At 31.8% G+C, this 17,141-nt stretch overlaps 1 long non-coding RNA gene and 1 pseudogene across 1 annotated transcript; both read left to right on the top strand.

The window, feature by feature from the left end:
- Nucleotides 1-343: 343 nt before the first annotated feature.
- Nucleotides 344-2,445, top strand: LOC125591378 (annotated as a pseudogene).
- A 2,449-nt stretch (nt 2,446-4,894) lies between these two features.
- On the top strand, nt 4,895-5,814 carry LOC125591377. Its single transcript, XR_007327370.1, has 2 exons — nt 4,895-5,403; nt 5,618-5,814. It is a non-coding gene; the product is annotated as an uncharacterized LOC125591377 (long non-coding RNA).
- The last annotated feature ends 11,327 nt before the right edge of the window (nt 5,815-17,141 follow it).

Raw genomic sequence — 17,141 nt, 5'->3', positions numbered from 1 at the left:
TAAAAATAAATATTTATATATTTTAATATATATGTTTTTTTTTTTCAACAATATATGTGTTTAATACAAAGATAATCATAACAACTAAATTTCACTTCCAAAAATAACGTAATATACGAATTTGATATAAACATATATACTCAAGTGAAAAAGAAAAAATAATCATTTGTATACTTTCTTATTATTAAAAACTAAAAGATTTTCTGCTTCTTACTTTTTTTTAAACTGACAATTTTGGTTTAACAAATATATATATATATATATATATATATATTTTTTTTTTTTTTTTGAGTGGAAAATTACCTGGATGTATGTCCATTTTGTTTAACTCGTTGACGATCTCTTATTCACCAGTTATTTTTTTGTAAATTAATGAAAGGAAATTTGAATTTAAAACATAGTGTCAAATTGTATTTATAGAGGAACGAAACAATTATTAAACTAATTGGTGAAAAAACATGATCTTTTAACAATTTACATTTACTGAGGAATGAAACGGTTATTAAACTAATTAGTGAAAAGACATAACCCTTTAAAATGCAACTATTCATTTCATTTGGACTTCTTAAATAAAAAATTATAACGTAACTACATAAGTCAATCCAAACATTAACCTCACTTTGTTTGTTAAAATCACAAAACGTGGGGTTAGCTAGTATCATAACTAATTTTATATATATATCTATTAATAAAGTAATGATTTTCTTTACAAACAATTATATTTATCTAACTGTTAACTTAACTATAAAAAAACTTATATTCTTTTCTTTACAAACAATTAACTTCATACAAGCACTAGTATTCAAATCGTTTCGTGTCATAGACACAAATGATCACGTCGCATGATCTCTCGCTCTTTTTATTTGGTAAGTTAGGTAGAATAACATGTGTTTTAATATAACTATAAAACTTCCATATTTAAAAAAACAAAGTTTCAAAAAAAAAAAATAATAAAGACGCGTTGATAGTAGTAAAATAAAAAGAAACCCAAAAATATACTTGAAGAAACTGCTGCTGTGTAGGCCAGAATTTCTAAATCCAATTTAGATGTGTCTGGTGTGTTTAAGTGATGATGAAGAGACAGAGTTAGGGAGACACCAAGCACCTGGGTAGTGTCTTTACTGTGGAGGTAAAGTTCAAATGCTTGATGTCGTCATAAAATGGATGTTTTGTTTCGTTTCTCTCTGTTTCGAGATCAAGAGGAGGTATTTGTGTTCTTGCGATCGTCGTCTCGTTTTGTATCATTAAAATAATAATATTGATATAAATAAATTGGATTAATTAGCGTTTTAATAAGGGAAATAAATATTATATGTAATGGTTCTTTTAAATGTTATTATGAATCTCTAGTTTGGTATACTTTATTCTGGAGATTTTCTGTTCTATATCTTTACAATAGCATGTTCGAACCGTCAGTGTAAAATCAATTTAGAGAAGAAGTTAAGAAGAAGGAGACTTATGAAAAGGAAGAATTTTGTAGAACACGCAGTACAGCCACATGTAACTATTATCTATCGATTTAATCTATTCGACAAGTTTACAGACAATGCAGAAGTGCCTCGTGTAATTATAATCTTTAAAAATGTGACTACTTCTTTAGCAGGAATTGATTTTAAAATTGGTAACATAAAAAAAGTTATGTGTAAATAATCCTTAAGAATTAATATTTTTTAAAAAATATTAAATACAATGTAAGTTTTAATTACAAATACTTCCATAGACAATGTCTATGTGTGTGTTCTAAAATACGGTCTAGGCGCCCGTCTAGGCGGAGTGTAGGCGTCGTACGGTTGTCGGTTGTCGGCCGTACTGTTTTATGTTATACAGTGTTTTATGCGGGTTTATATAATTTGGGCGAATAATAGCGCTTAGACAGATATTATGTGGTCTACGCGGACGTCTAGGCGGATTTTAAGCATTAATATTCAAAAAATAAACTATTAATATTATTATTATATTTTATTAATGTTATTATTTATATTACTTTTATGTATTTATATGATTGTAGATATTAGTATAATTGTTGCAAAATCATTTTAAATTTATCATCTTTATATATTTAAAATGGCTTTAAGTTTTATAATTTAAAACTATTTATATATGTTAAACTATATACTTATACATAAAAGTGGATTTAAAATAGATTTATGTTCAATTTTTTCAAAAATAATGTATATATATATATACTAGGGCCGGCCCGCCCTACGGGCGGGATATACTTTACTTATGATCTAAGTTATTATTATTTTGTATGATTTTTTGTCTTCTGTTTTAGGTTTGCATTTGCAAAAAATATGTACGATAATGATTTTTGTTTTTTAAAAAATTTTAGGTGAGGAAGAATTATATGTGATAAGATATGTTTTGCTTGTCTATAATAGTTGTTTAGCAAAAAAAAAGAACAATAGTTGTTTCTATGTTAAAGATAGTTGTTTCTATGCTAAAGAGATGTGGCATTGATATGCTATGAGGGCTTCAAATGGTCTTCATATTGTTTCCTTTTACAAAAAATTGATCCCATATTTGGTGGATTATTTGTGGTTTGTAATATTTTAGGTTAGGAAGGATTGGGTTATGGGTAAAAGTTTTGTGTATGTTATAAGAGTAATTAATTTATATGTTGAAATCATAGTCTTTCGTCATGCTATTGGAGTCGATGTGGTGATTGTTTAAAGTTGCATTTCTCTTATTAAAAGTAAAATTTTATTGAATGTGAAAAAGGTAGTCAAGCAAATCTTATCAAAATATTACTATAAACATTGAAACCGGAAAGTGTGAAAACTGAATAGTGGTTGATGAGTGTAGACACTTGTTACTCAGCGTAAAACCAACTCCAAGAACTTCTCCATTTGTGTATAGTGATAACAATCACGGTTTCGATTTTCCAGATTATTGAGATGACAGTTTCTTTGTTTCACTATAAAGATCATATTAATTCTATAACACTTCTTTTTCAATATAGAGACGTCGCGTAATGAACATTTTGTTGGTATTGAGATATACTATTATATTAATTGAAGTTTTTTTTCTTTCTAAAATTTATTAATTTAAGTTGTTGATTAGCTTTTTTGTAAGTAAATTATGTTTTGAATTTTTGGCATCACCATGTGAGTTGTTATGTCATTTGCAGTTGAATAATTTGTATCTAACAACTAATGTATATGACTCTTTTTGAGGTTCTCGCCAGCCATAAGACCTTTGCATAATTTTACGAAAAGAAAATCTCAATCTTGGTGAGAAATTGGCAATCCTGGGTTGGGAATATTGTTCATGGTGTTCATTGGTCTCATTTTTTAACTTCATTATTGGTTGATACTCAGTTTTGGTAAAATAAGCTCTATTGTTTGTTAGAAACAAATATGAGCATCTCTAGCATGGAATTTCAGATTATGGGGAAAGAGATTCATAATGATTTCTATGTTCTATTCGAGATCAGCTACCAAGATGTTTTTGTTGTTAAGATTTGGAGGACCCATTGGTAAAATTTGGTTTCTTTGAAGAGATCCAAAGTTGCATTCAAACTAAATTAAATATATTTTGTTCTATCAGAGAGGATTATTTTCCTAAAACAACTAACATATTTTTTTGAAAAACCTGAAATGCATAATATTTTGATTTCCATTACTGAAGTACTAAAACTTTTACATAATATTTTGCAGAAATTTTAATCTTATTTATAGCGTAAACTATGTATTTATTATGCACATATCTATATATTTTTTGTTAGTCAAAGATTGTTGTACAGAAATTATCATTTTTAACCATTTTTGTTTTTTTTTTAATTTTATTTATATAAGCTAGGAAAATATTTACAACGAAATAAATGGGAATATAATCTCTTGTAATATTTCAACAACATGACATAGAATCTACGTTTTGACACATCAACATAAATAAAACCGGATTTAATTAAAAATATTATTTTATTTTAATTTATATGCATATATTTAAGAAACTTAATATATAAATACAATGTTAACTCATTTTATATACAGATAGAATTTGAATTGTAATGTTATTTTAAAGCTAAGTCCGGTTTGAATCAAGTTTCAATACCAAACCGAACAAATCCAATAGGACATCAATTAATCAAAGTGGAAGCTAGAACGAATTACAAATGGTTCTACACTTCATTTCATTTTATTTATTAAATCGATAAAACCAAAAACCATTAGATCCGATGAAAAACAAAATAGCGTGATGATTATTATTTAAAATGCTTATGTGTCAACATGAGGTAAATGAAATGTTGAATTGACTCTCTAAGAAGAGTCCAAATTTTATTTTATTTTTATAGATAGATTGATTGTGTTTCTATTCACAATTAGCTAGATCTTGTATTAAATATACATATTTTTGACTAAATATAAATATTTATTATTTTATAAATATAATGTATTTAATATTATTGACTTTTGTATAATAAAATATTAAAATTATTATCTAATTATATAAAAGAATGTTTGAGTCTCTCCCGTCATGTCCACGTGTAAATTCTTTTGATATAGAGTTGACGCGTGTCTCGCTTCCCCACATACCGCGCTTTCTTCACTCCTTTTCGCGCTTTTGATTTGGGCTTCATTTGCCAGGCCCGTAAGTGAAGAACCCTAGATCGCGTCTCGCGATTACACCATCGCCTCCGTCCTGATTTGCGATTCCGGTAACGGTTCAGACGATACTTAACTCTCATTTATTATTACCTCCACGATGTGCCTTCAATGCGGTCGTCGCGTCGCATAGGCGGTGAGATTTTTGTATAAATAGACATCGTATCTCTCATCTTCGATTCACCAAATCTTTCTTCTTTGCTTATTACTCCTATAGATTCCGCTTTAGATTTGTCATGTCTAATCGAAGTTGGTTTTAAATTCAGACATTAGATGTCTCTTACATCTAGGTTGAATTTAAAATTTATTATGTCATAGTAGTATAACTAAATTTATTAGTTATGTTATTTTAAATAAATTATGATGTATTCTACGTTTATGATTTTAAAATGATAAATCATTTGATGTATTATTTTAAGATTGGTGGTCATGTTTGTTAGGCGTCTAGATTACCCATATTTTTGTACTAATGAACTTTAGTTTTTTGTTTTAACAAAAGTTATTTGGATCAGTGAATTTTTGTTATTGGGTTATTAATGGACTTAATTTCGAGTTAGTACATAAAACGAATGGTTAAGTGACATAAAAAGAAAAAGAAAAATATACCTTTGATACCCAGCCGACAAAACCTATTCTTCTTCCTTTCACACCTCCTCATCCCATCTTCTTTGTTTCACCATCACCACCTCACCGCATCTTCTTCCTCACCACCTATACTCCCTTTTCATTTAATTCTGCTTCGTCTTGCTCCCCTACTTCGTTTTCCTCCGTCATCTTCTTTCACGCTTGTAACCTAGTTTGTTTCTTTCACTTTTCTCTTCTCTGTTTAACTTGATAAATTGGGATTTGATTCACACTTCATCAACATAAAGTGTCAGTTTTTTTCTGTTTGGTTCAATTTTACAGCTTTTTCTCAGTCTGAAAAAACAGAGACAATATTGAGTTAACCAATTTTTCTGGAGTTTTTGAAACAAAGTTTCTAGAATTTAATCAAGTGATGCGGATCACAGGTGAGGATGTCACATACTCTGTGCTGGCTCGTCTCAATTTAGTTGGTAGGAGAAGAAGTATGATGGTGGACTTGGGCTCAGATAATAATTTTCAATAACTCAGATAATAAGCCACCCGTGAAGCCCAACCAAACCATACGAAAAGAGAGAAAAAAAAAGTTGGACACGTGTCATACACAGAGAAAATGAATTAGTGACATGGCACAACAGGAGAGAGGCAAACATTTTTTTATATATATAGATTATTCTTATACTTATATTTTATGTAAAAGTATAGATCCGTATATACCCCGTTTAGGCGTCCGCCTATACGACTAGACGCTATACAGTCATCTAACGTGTAATGAACGCCTAGCACGTTTTAGAACACTTAAAGAATCAACTTTCATTTTTTTGTTTCTTGTTGGCCGTTCAGCACTTGTGTTAACTTTTTGTTTCCCAGGTTTCACTAAATTAGTTTTCTTTGTTTTAGTTTCCTTTGTATTCAGATGACTTCTTGCCTAGTTTTTACTTGATCCTTCATTCATCTTCCCAGTTTTCATCTCACAGTCTCATTTGAATCCTCCTCTCTTTTACAGTTATAATTATTATGACTGTCAATCTTATTTATATTTTCCTATATATACACATATGGTAAATATTAAGGTTTCAAAACCCAAAAGTAAAAATAATTAATCAATAATCTTAGTACTAAATATATTTTTCAATTACACTGTTGAATATCTTCTAAAAATTTATAACTATGTAACTACTCAGAACATTTTTTTCCACCATTTTATTATTAGCTCGATAAGTGAAAACTTTATTTTAAGAAACGCATGTCAAAGACTATTTATAGATTTTAAAAATCTATTTGAATAGTCACGATTCTTCAATTTGAATAGTCACATTCTTCCAATTTAAAAGTAGTTATTTTGAAAAGATAATTATAAGAATAGTCACAACTTTTCATTTTTTAAAAGATATTTATATGAATTTTTAGAAAAGACACCACCTTCCAACATTGAACTTTTTGAAAAGACACAACCCTTATTGACTTATTTTAGAAAAGACACAACCTTCCAACATAAGTAGGATTCACAGCCTTTGGAATTAATTAAGATTGCTATTATTAATAGATAAGTGTGAACTAGGTGATAATCTGCGTCTTCCGCGGGATGAAACTTAAATTTGTATTATAATAATAGTTACTCCTTTCAAATTAAGCATGAAGCTTTCTTGTGTAAATTTTTTTTTTCTTAAAACATGTATAAATTTTGAATGACAGTTTATGTATATTCTTTTTGTTATCCTATTGTTCGTTTTTTTTAGAATAACATAAAAACACTCTGACTAATAGTAATATGATATTTTTTAATGTGATATAGAATGAGAAGTTGTGTTCACTGATCTTTTCAAAAAAAATTATTTACCATTTATCTTTTCAAAATGGTTTTAGTTTATCTTATTTTCATAACATATATCTTAATATGTACAATCTATTAAAATAGAATCACAAAGTTGGATTCAACTTAATTCTAGGTATAATCTTTTTAAAAAACTATACTTTATATATTTCTCTTAATCTATACTATTACTAACTACTCACATTTAAATATATTCTAACTATAGCTACAAATATCTGCAATTGTTTTTGAAATAGTACGAACTTCCATATTTTACTAACTAAGGATTTTCAAATAACCAATTAAGATTTCATAGCTATAAATATTTGCAATTTTTCATGTATTGTTAATCAATTTGATAGTTAATTTAATAAAAAGTATAATATATATTTAGATGGACCAACTTATTTTCTAATAATTCTGTGATGATATGTGGCTACACTCAAAAAATTGTAATGCTCCTCAATTAATATATAAAGGATTTACTTATATATTTTTCATATTCCATAAATATACATTATAACTATTTAAGACAATTTGATAGGAAACTGTTTTACGTTAGTTATTTTATTGTGGTCTAGATTTAGAAATTTTTTGGTTTGACTAATAGACTCGTCTTTTGATTTGATGTCGGAAAACAATTATTTAAGATATTTCGACGCTATACATACCTAATACCTTGTTTTTTTTTGTCAACACCTAATACCTTGTTAATTTTAAAATACTTTTGGGAAAACTATATTTTCCTTTTTCACCTTCTTCATTTTAAGTATGAATTTTTTTAGATAAATTTTTTTTACAAATACTATTATCCATAACTATAGAATCTTTTTCTTTCTTAAATCTTTTGCGGCTCAAGCATGGTGGCTCAAAGCATGATCACCGTCTTTCTTTCTTCCGATGATAGGATTCCAATTTGACTGAGGCACAAAAGGTTTAACATTCTTTCTTACAAAAGAATTAAGCCTTAAAAGTTGAATTCACCATTAAAATCAATCTAAGTGATTATGGATATAAATAAAATGCAAATTTCACTTATGGTAAGCAATTCTTCGATGAAAAAGTGTGAATCCATTATTCTAAAGATGTAATTTCAATATTCTTAGGAATTATGTTTAGTTATGAGATTTATGGATTTCTGAAACTATTAGGTGTAGATAAAGTTTTGTAAATAAGAAATGGTGGATAGATTTTACAGAAAATAAATAGTGGATAAGATTGATGGACACGAAATGGTGTACAAGTTTCCATGAACAAGAAAAAAATAAAGCTAGCGTGATGAAATACATGAATTTTTATATGTATGGATATTAAATGGTGGATACTAGGCCTGAGACGGATCGGATATCCAGATAATTTTAAGGTATCCGGATCCGGATCCTTATCCGGCGGATCCATAATTTTACTATCCTTATCCGGATCCGGGGTTCTCGGATATTCGGGTGTCGGATATCCTTCTAAAAATTGTAATATCCGGCGGATATCCGGATCCAGATTTGGATCCTTAAAATAAATAAAAAATAATATTAATATATAAAAAATATTCAAAATAATTTAAAAATAAAAAATATATAATGTTTTTAATTATTTCTATGTATAATATTACAAAATTTACATAAAATTTATATATACTATTATAAAAAAATATTAAAAATTAATTTTTATATATTGATATTACTATTTTTGAAATAGTTATTAATAAAACTTACAGATCTGGATATCCAGACTAAAAAATTAAGGTATCCAGATCCGGATCCGACTTTGACGGATCCAACATTTTACTATCCGGATCCGGATTCGGCCACTCCGGATATCCGGATTTGATCCGGATCGCATCTCGGATCGAATCCGGATCGAATCTGGATCGAATCTCGGATCGAATCCGGATCGAATCTCGAATCGAATCCGGATCTCGGATAAAAGTTCCAGGTCTAGTGGATACCCTACTGTAAACATGTTCTCAAATATAGCGGATAAGCTAGTAAAGTGTAAGTCTAAAAAGTCAGCAAAAATAATCACTAAAAAATAGTGTGTTTAGATTAGATGTAGCTGTTTCTTAAGTAAAAATGACTTTTTTACATCACGTCTCTTTTCTTGTTTTTCTTTTCATCTTTCTTAATACTTTGAAACCCCAAATGTATTCTGTTAAAAAAAGAAGGGAGAATTGGAAAAACAAGAGATTTTCGAAGTTTGTTTGTCAAAATAAGACTTTGGTCGTTTTGGACTGGTTTTGCCCTTGTGTTATGGAAAAAATAGTAAACTTAGGTAAAAAAATATAAAAAAATGTAGAATCATTGGAAACCAAAGTATATATACTTTTATGTTTAAATTTAATTTTTAAAAATTGTGGAACTATGTTTTATTTAATATCAAAGCTATAACAGAATACTTATTCTAGCCATCTACGTAGTCTACAAATCGAATATAAAGTATTGTACATAGGTTTACCTTGGATAGAAAATATAAACTACACTTTCTTCAATAGTTTACCTTAGCTAGATTTTTTGTCGTAATATTCTATCTTGATATCTTCAGTCTACCTACGGCTTTTTTACAAGTTCTATCCTAGAGTCAGTGAAATACCTTTTCTTTTTTACAAGTCATACCTTGTTCTGCCTTTTACTATATAATAGCCTAAGGCAGAATGTAGTTTTCATTCTCTCTACATATTTCTGCCTAAGGCAGAATGTAGTTTCCATTCTCTCTACATATTTATGCCTTACGTATGATGTATATTCTTGCCAAATAAAGTAAAAATGGAAACTTCCAAATTTCGTGATCATATCTTTCCTAAATATATCCTAACTAAATATTTCCTAAATATCTCCCCCCCCCCCCACGATTTTCTCCCTTTTCTCTTCACACGATCTCTATCTCCCTCGTTCCTTGTTCCTCTCTCTTCTTCATCGACAAAAATCTCTTCTATCAACCAACACAAGATGGTTCTAATCTACGTTAAATCTGGTGTATGGATGTCAAGTTTCAGTGACGAGTGGAGTTTCTTGGCAGACAAACAAAGGCGTGGTCGAACGGTGACATTAGAAACTACTACTTTACTGGAGGAACTCAAGATCATGGTGTGTGAAGATTATGGGGTCGACCCTAATTTGGTTAATGTCGAGTTCAGTTATGAGATGGTCAATCAAAGAGTAAATCCTCCCATTAGTATCAGTAATGATCGACAAGTGTGTAACTTTGTGGGCTACGCAAAGAAGGGTTCCTCTACAACCTTGTGTGTCACGTTCTCTGGTACTGGTACTGGTGTAAAGAAAAAGGAACGAGTCAATATCGATCTCAATAAGGAACCGTGTGATTCAAGTAATGTTGAGGAAGGTGAAGTTCCTGACATAAATCTGGGAGATTTTGCAGAACCATCAAAAAAGTGTTGTGATAAAAGGAAGAATCATGTCGTTGAGGATGGTTCCGGTCATGCTGGTTCAAAGAGTGAAAAGTATGGCGATAGTGAAAAGGAAAGCCGAGCTGGGAACACAGATTTCGTGAAGAAAGATCAACTTTTCCGAAGTAAACGTGTCCTAAAGGCAACAATGGAAATTTGGGCGATGAAGAATAATTACGATTTCCTTGTTACCAAATCAACGAAAAAGTGGTGGTCTATACGATGTAAGGATAATACGTGCAACTGGACTGTGCGTGCGGAATGTGTTGATAGGTCTACATATTTCATGATCAATAAGTGTGTGGGTATACACTCATGTGCTCCTTCAAAGAAAAGCAACTTCGGAAAAACGGCGTCGGCAAGAACTATTGGAAAGCTGATACAACATCGATTTGATGATGCCAATGATGGCCCCAAAGCAAACGACATCATTCAGTTTATGAGGCTAGAACATAGCTGCAAAATTACTTATTGGCACGCTTGGGAAGCTCGTGAGTATGCAATTGCAGCTGTTAGAGGTATACCAGACGAAAGTTATGCAAAGATACCAAAATATTTGCATATGATTAAAGAAGCTAATCCTGGTACACACACTCACTATGACACTAAGAAGGATGGTAGATTCATGTATCTATTTATGTCGTTTGGGCAATCAGTTAGAGGATTTCACAGTCATATGCGTAGGGTGATTGTTGTTGATGGAACTTTTCTGAAAAATAAATATAAAGAAATTCTACTTGTTGCTACAGCTGTAGATGGTAACTCCAACTTGTATCCAATTGCATTTGGAGTTGCTGATTCAGAGAATGAAGAATCATGGGAGTGGTTCTTCAGACAGTTGAGTGTGGTTATTCCTGATAGTAAAGACTTAGCTTTTGTGTCAGATAGACATGCGTCAATTGCTAAAGCAATCAGGGATGTCTACCCACGATCAAAGCACTCCATCAATCTTTTGAAATAGCGTACCATCTTGCAGTTGTTATTGATCTGATGCACTTGGGTCTCTTCACCCGGCTTAAACAACCGCTTTGGTAACTCCTCAGACATACCTACAATCACAGAAAAGAAGTTTATAATCAGAGCACAAACAAAAAAAGAAGAAGATTTGACAAAAAACCAAACCTTTGAATCGGAAAACAACAAAAACGAATCTATTTGTCAATTTTCCCTCTTTCAAAAAAGGACCAAAATCGAAGATAAGAAACTAAAATCAAAACATCCAAACAATAACATCCATGAATTGCGTAATGTATAAGGAGATTAATCAACCCATTCAAGTAATTTAGATTAAGAAATAAGAGAAATCGGATTTAAGTGATGAGAAACTTTAAGAAATCTAGGGTTAAGAGAATCAAAACAAGTAATCGCAAACTCACCTTCTTAGAAACGTGAGATGTTGATGAAATTGATGGTGGAAGAAGAAGAAGAGCGTCCGATGATGTCGTAGAGTAAGAACAAATCTCCAATTCTTCAGGCTGATAACAAAGAGAAAGACGAAAATAACTAGATTAGAGATGAAAAATGAAAGTTAAAGAGTGAAGAAACGATTTGGCTTTGTTCTTACCCAAAATCGCCATTGGAGGAGCTTCAAGCTTTCGGCGGAGAAGATGAGAGAGGTTTGTTAATCTCTAGGGTAAATCGACTTTTGTTTCTACTTTTTTTATTGTTTTTCCTTTATTTTTACTTTCTGTTTTTACTTTTTGTTTTTTTGTTTTTTTAAAAGTGGTTAAATATATTTCGAAATATTAATATTAATTATATAAATCTTAACTATGCTAATTTGAGGGCAATATGGTATTTAAAAAATTATAAATCCTACTTACCTACAGAATTTTCAAAAAGTCCTATTCTGACAAATCGAAGTATAAAATGTCTTTATTTTCCAATTTTTTCAAAAAAGAAACCCAAATGTACTTTCTACAATTTTAAAGCTTTCGGAGATTACCGCTTTCAAGCGTTAAGATATATGATAACAACTAAGTTTGATAGATATGAGTGAGGGAAAACACAACAATGATAGCAGCTTAGTGAAATTTTCTTACATTTGTTTAATCCTCGCACAATATACTTTTTCTATCGTCCCGTTCAAATCAACAACAAAACCGACAAGATCCATGCGCTACCTACCTTCATTCCTCACAACGGCTATCAACGAGGAGTTCGACCATATTTTAACATCAACGACAGCAAAGCATATGAAAACCTTCAAACTCATGCATTCCGTCTTAACAATGCCAGACAAACATTTCATATTCCTTTTATTCCAAATTGGACTTATTATCCAAGCGACTACCAAATGAGCTTCGGCGAAGATCTTCAATTTTTCATGGAAAACAAGCAAATCCACCATCAGTTCCAGAGGTCTCGAAGATGATAAAGAACGAGCCTTAGTCCCAAGACTACCTGCCAGAATACTTCCAAGATTCACAGCTCCCTGATGACTCAATGAATATTGATAAATCGGAAAAAATTTCAACATTGAAGTCAACGACAATCCGCAGAAGTCTTACGAAAAACCAGAAGAATATTACACATATCCAGACGATCACTACGGATGTTGCGATAAACACATCACCGAGTTCTAGATAGACCACTAAGTAAGTCATTAGCAATATTTAATTATTTAAAATAAGTGTGTTTTAAAATAATCAATAATGATGTAAGCGATGAGGTAATTGCTATAAACTTTTGTAAGCGTGATGGAAGCGATGATGTAATCGCTGAGGTAAACGCTTATGTCAGCGATTTATTTTCACCTATAAATATGTGTATACCCCATTGTGAAATATCATCAAATAATTTTATAAAAAAAACTCTGTCTAAGTTTTTCTCTCTAATGCTTTTCTAAGTTCTTAAGTTTTCCAGACCTTATTAGATCTTTGATAAGCTTTGATTTCTATCTTCCATTCGTAAGACGTGATTTTGTCAATTGCTGTAATTAAGCATAAGCGGGTCTGTCAACACGACTTTCATTGAGAAGAGATTTTCTAACAGTGGTTAAGCGAATCGACAGCCAGGATGGTGCATATATCACTCCCTATACCTGGAATTACCAAGCCTCATCTCTCAATATGACTTTGTCAATACGATCGATCGCTTATTCTATGCATAAAACCTTTGAAAAAATACTCTTTTACAAAGAAGTAATCCACATATAAAAATTATTAATATAATTTTTTTAAGTCTAAATAAATGAATATAAGTTTTTTCAAAAAAAAGTAAAAAAGAAATAAATGAATATAAGTGAGTATGAATATGATTTACAATATGGTCCTCCCTATCCCACCAAAACAGATCCAAAACTAAGGTTTCAATGAGAAATCTCAAACACAAGAAAACTGAATATAAGTGCAGAACAAGAGTTTAATTTGTTGAAATCTTCTTAATTTTGGTTGAGAGTTGTGGTTTTAGTGATATTTCTCGGCAAAGGTGGATCATCTTGTGGATCCATGAATTGTTACCAACTTCTTTTCAGTGAAAAAATGGTTTGAGTAGGGTCAGCTTTAAATTTCAATGGAACTTATTCAAATATTAAAATAGACCCTAATTTTACATATATTTTCATATCGTAGTGTAAGAATATTTATAATTTAAATTAAGTGGACCTTTGAACAGGTCCGGTTCAGAGGATAAGCTATATAAGCAGTTGCTTAGGGTAATGGACCAGATTTCAACATTTTACATTACAAATTTTTTTTATTTGTAATTTTTTTTTATTAGTTTAGGGCCCATTATTAATTTTTTATATTTTTCATAAATGTTTGAACTGCGCCTGCTTTTGAATATAAAAAAAATATGTAAAATAAAACTGGATCCTATGCAATTGCACCATATGTACATGCTTAGGGTACCAGCATTGGAAGTTTATTAGGGGGGTTCACACGCTTCCCGAAAAAAAAAATTATTATATTATGCTACAGTCACGACTCTGTCTCGCCGCGCTTCTTCTGCATGAACCCGGGTCGTTACTGTTCAGCGGACCCCACGCCACGTGGCGGCCCGCTATTGGTCATTTTTTTTTTTTTTTTTTTTTTAAATCAAACGAAAAATGAAAAAAAAATAATAAAAAATTCAAATTATGAACCCCAACCGGGGGTTCATTAATGCGGCTGCTCTTAGAGCCGGTACTTGATTGCAAGTTAAGTTTATCTCGTTTTCAACAGTATCTTTTCACTAAAGCTCTTTTTATGTCTTTCGTTTTGTTTGTCAAGCTTCTCAAATGCTGTCAATTGTTTCCTGGTTGGTAGCCCTCCTTTTTTTCGTCTAGCACTCCCGTTTTAGCTTCCAGCTGATTTTGGTTATTTTAAATTTTGTGTTTTCTGTTGTAAATAGAGAGTTTAGAGACTAAATATTTCTGTTATTATTAATGATCAAGGGGGTTCCTTTATATAAAGATTACAAGATGAAGATAAATGAAAAGTATCCAAAACCTAAACTCATTAGGATTAGAAAAACTACTAATACATAATAATGGAAAGATTACATCTACTAGGAAAAGGAAAGGGTTTCCTTTTCTCCAAGCTTTGTGGCCGCTTTTCTCTCTCCTGAAGTCGGCTCTCTCTCTACTCTCTCTAGGCTTCGGTCATCTCTCCATCTTCTAGGTATTAGGCCAGTCTCGGTCCGAGCCTGGTTAATGGCAATCCACTCCATGATTTATAACACTCCCTCTTGGATGCCATAACCATACAGGATTTGTAGTACGCTTCATGTTGCCTCATTAAAACCTTATCAGGAAAACCCAGTGGGACAAAACCATGATGAAGGAAAAAGAGTACAACACGCACTACTCCCCCTGATGTGAACCTCACTGTAGGTTCTACATTCTACGCATCTGATACGTGATCTTTCCTGTATATGTAGGAAGGGAGTAATCGGGCAAGTTCATTACTAAGCCATATCTAGACCACTTTGACCTCTTCGGTCGTTTCTCATGTCTCTTGACATTGAGTGTCCCGGTAAAGCATGTGTGCTTAACAATGTGAACCATATTGTTCTCGGGGATCACTATTGGGTCTTTGCAAATTGTGTTTGCATGTGTCCATAGTCTAGACGTGATCGTCTACTCTTAACTCTTTACTATGGTCGGATAAACCAAGTACTTATGGACAGTGTACTAGACATGGTTATCATGAACCTATGTCTCGATCTGGCCGATCCATGTCTGGGTCATAGACCTCGTCTATACATGTCCACTACTTGTCTCATGAGTGTTCAAGATCAATGATCATTGTTGTGAGTTTATAATCTCTTATTATGGCTCTATGGCCGAACACTCTCATGGATGTGGACATCGATTTCTTTGCCTTAGGTAAAGCCGTATTCATTTTGCATTCCTATCTTAATGATGGCGTCTCATGACCTTAGTTGATGTGGATCATATCACATGCTAAGTATATATTATTAGGTCATGAATCTCGGCTTTCACAAGCTTAAGGACTACAATACATTTGTATCTGGTTGATCTTTTGTCTCTACTAGCCCGTGATCAAGAAGAAGGGCCAGACGCCTTTTAGTCTTAAAAGCTGAACGCGTCTAGTAGAAGAGCCAGACGTTCTTTGCTGAAGAGTCGGACGCCCTTAGACGGACAGAGTCAGACATCTTTAATTTGAAGAGCCGGGGCCGGACGCTTTTGGTCGGACACCCACATAGATTTATTCTATGCCTACTAACCTCTTTTAGGTTTAGTATAATCACAAGGAATTTCAAATATATGGACTGTATTGGATTGTCTTTTATACAACTCCAAGATCAATGATCATGCGTGATCAATTTCTTTTACATACTATATGCAGCTGCTTTATGTTTCAGTCCATGAATCAGCTTAGGAACGAAGCTGTTCTTTCATCTTATCCAGTGATCCATATGCTGCTTACTACATCATTTGTATCTAATATCTTTCTTATGACAAGACCATTTTCAATTTCGAAAATCTGTAGCAGCATCCACCATATAGGAGTTTATCTCCTTATAATATGTTCCTTTGATTTTTGTAAGTACCTTGTGTAACAAGCTATAATCGAATGCTGTTAGTAGGAAAACATGAACACCTTTACATCATGTACATCTCTCACGGTTTCTTTACTTCTCACAAGATCCATCTATTTCATTGGTTGATCCGATGGCGTTTTTGTATATGTATATGGCCAATACGCCCATCTCTCTTTTAGATACTTTGAACCTCCACGTTTTATCTTTTCTAATCTCTATGATCTTTTATGATTGTATGAGTACTCATTCGTGGGTTCATGATCCTCGCTTATCTCTTTGTGTTCAAGTGCTATAACTTTATGTATCTTTATACAAATGTGTGTGTGTGTCGACACTTTCATGTGGTTCCATTATGTTCCAGACATGATCTATAGATTTGAGATCTTATTATCCAGGACCTTTATTACCTTGTAGCTTGGCGTCCCAAGACTACATGGTTTGGTACCTTAGATATGTAGCTGAGCATCCTTTTCTCAATGTCTGGTATGGTTTCTCTTATAATCTCGGATCTGTATTCTATGCACCATTTTTCTATCCGAGATTCCTTTATCTTATGGAACACTTGGTCTATCTTGTATAGACTCTATGGCAACTTGATTATGTCTCTTCTAGGACATTGATTTGGTGCTAAGCTGGTTAGTCATTTCTCGGGTCAGTGTCTGGCATTTTCGATTACCTTCTCAATTAGCTAGCTTTATATAATCTTTCTTTGGAGGTCTTAAATTATAATCTCTAATCCGAGGATCTTTGCCAA

This window comes from Brassica napus, chromosome C8 (assembly GCF_020379485.1).
Source record: "Brassica napus cultivar Da-Ae chromosome C8, Da-Ae, whole genome shotgun sequence".
Lineage (NCBI taxonomy): Eukaryota > Viridiplantae > Streptophyta > Magnoliopsida > Brassicales > Brassicaceae > Brassica > Brassica napus.
This window is presented reverse-complemented; position numbering and strand designations above follow the sequence as displayed.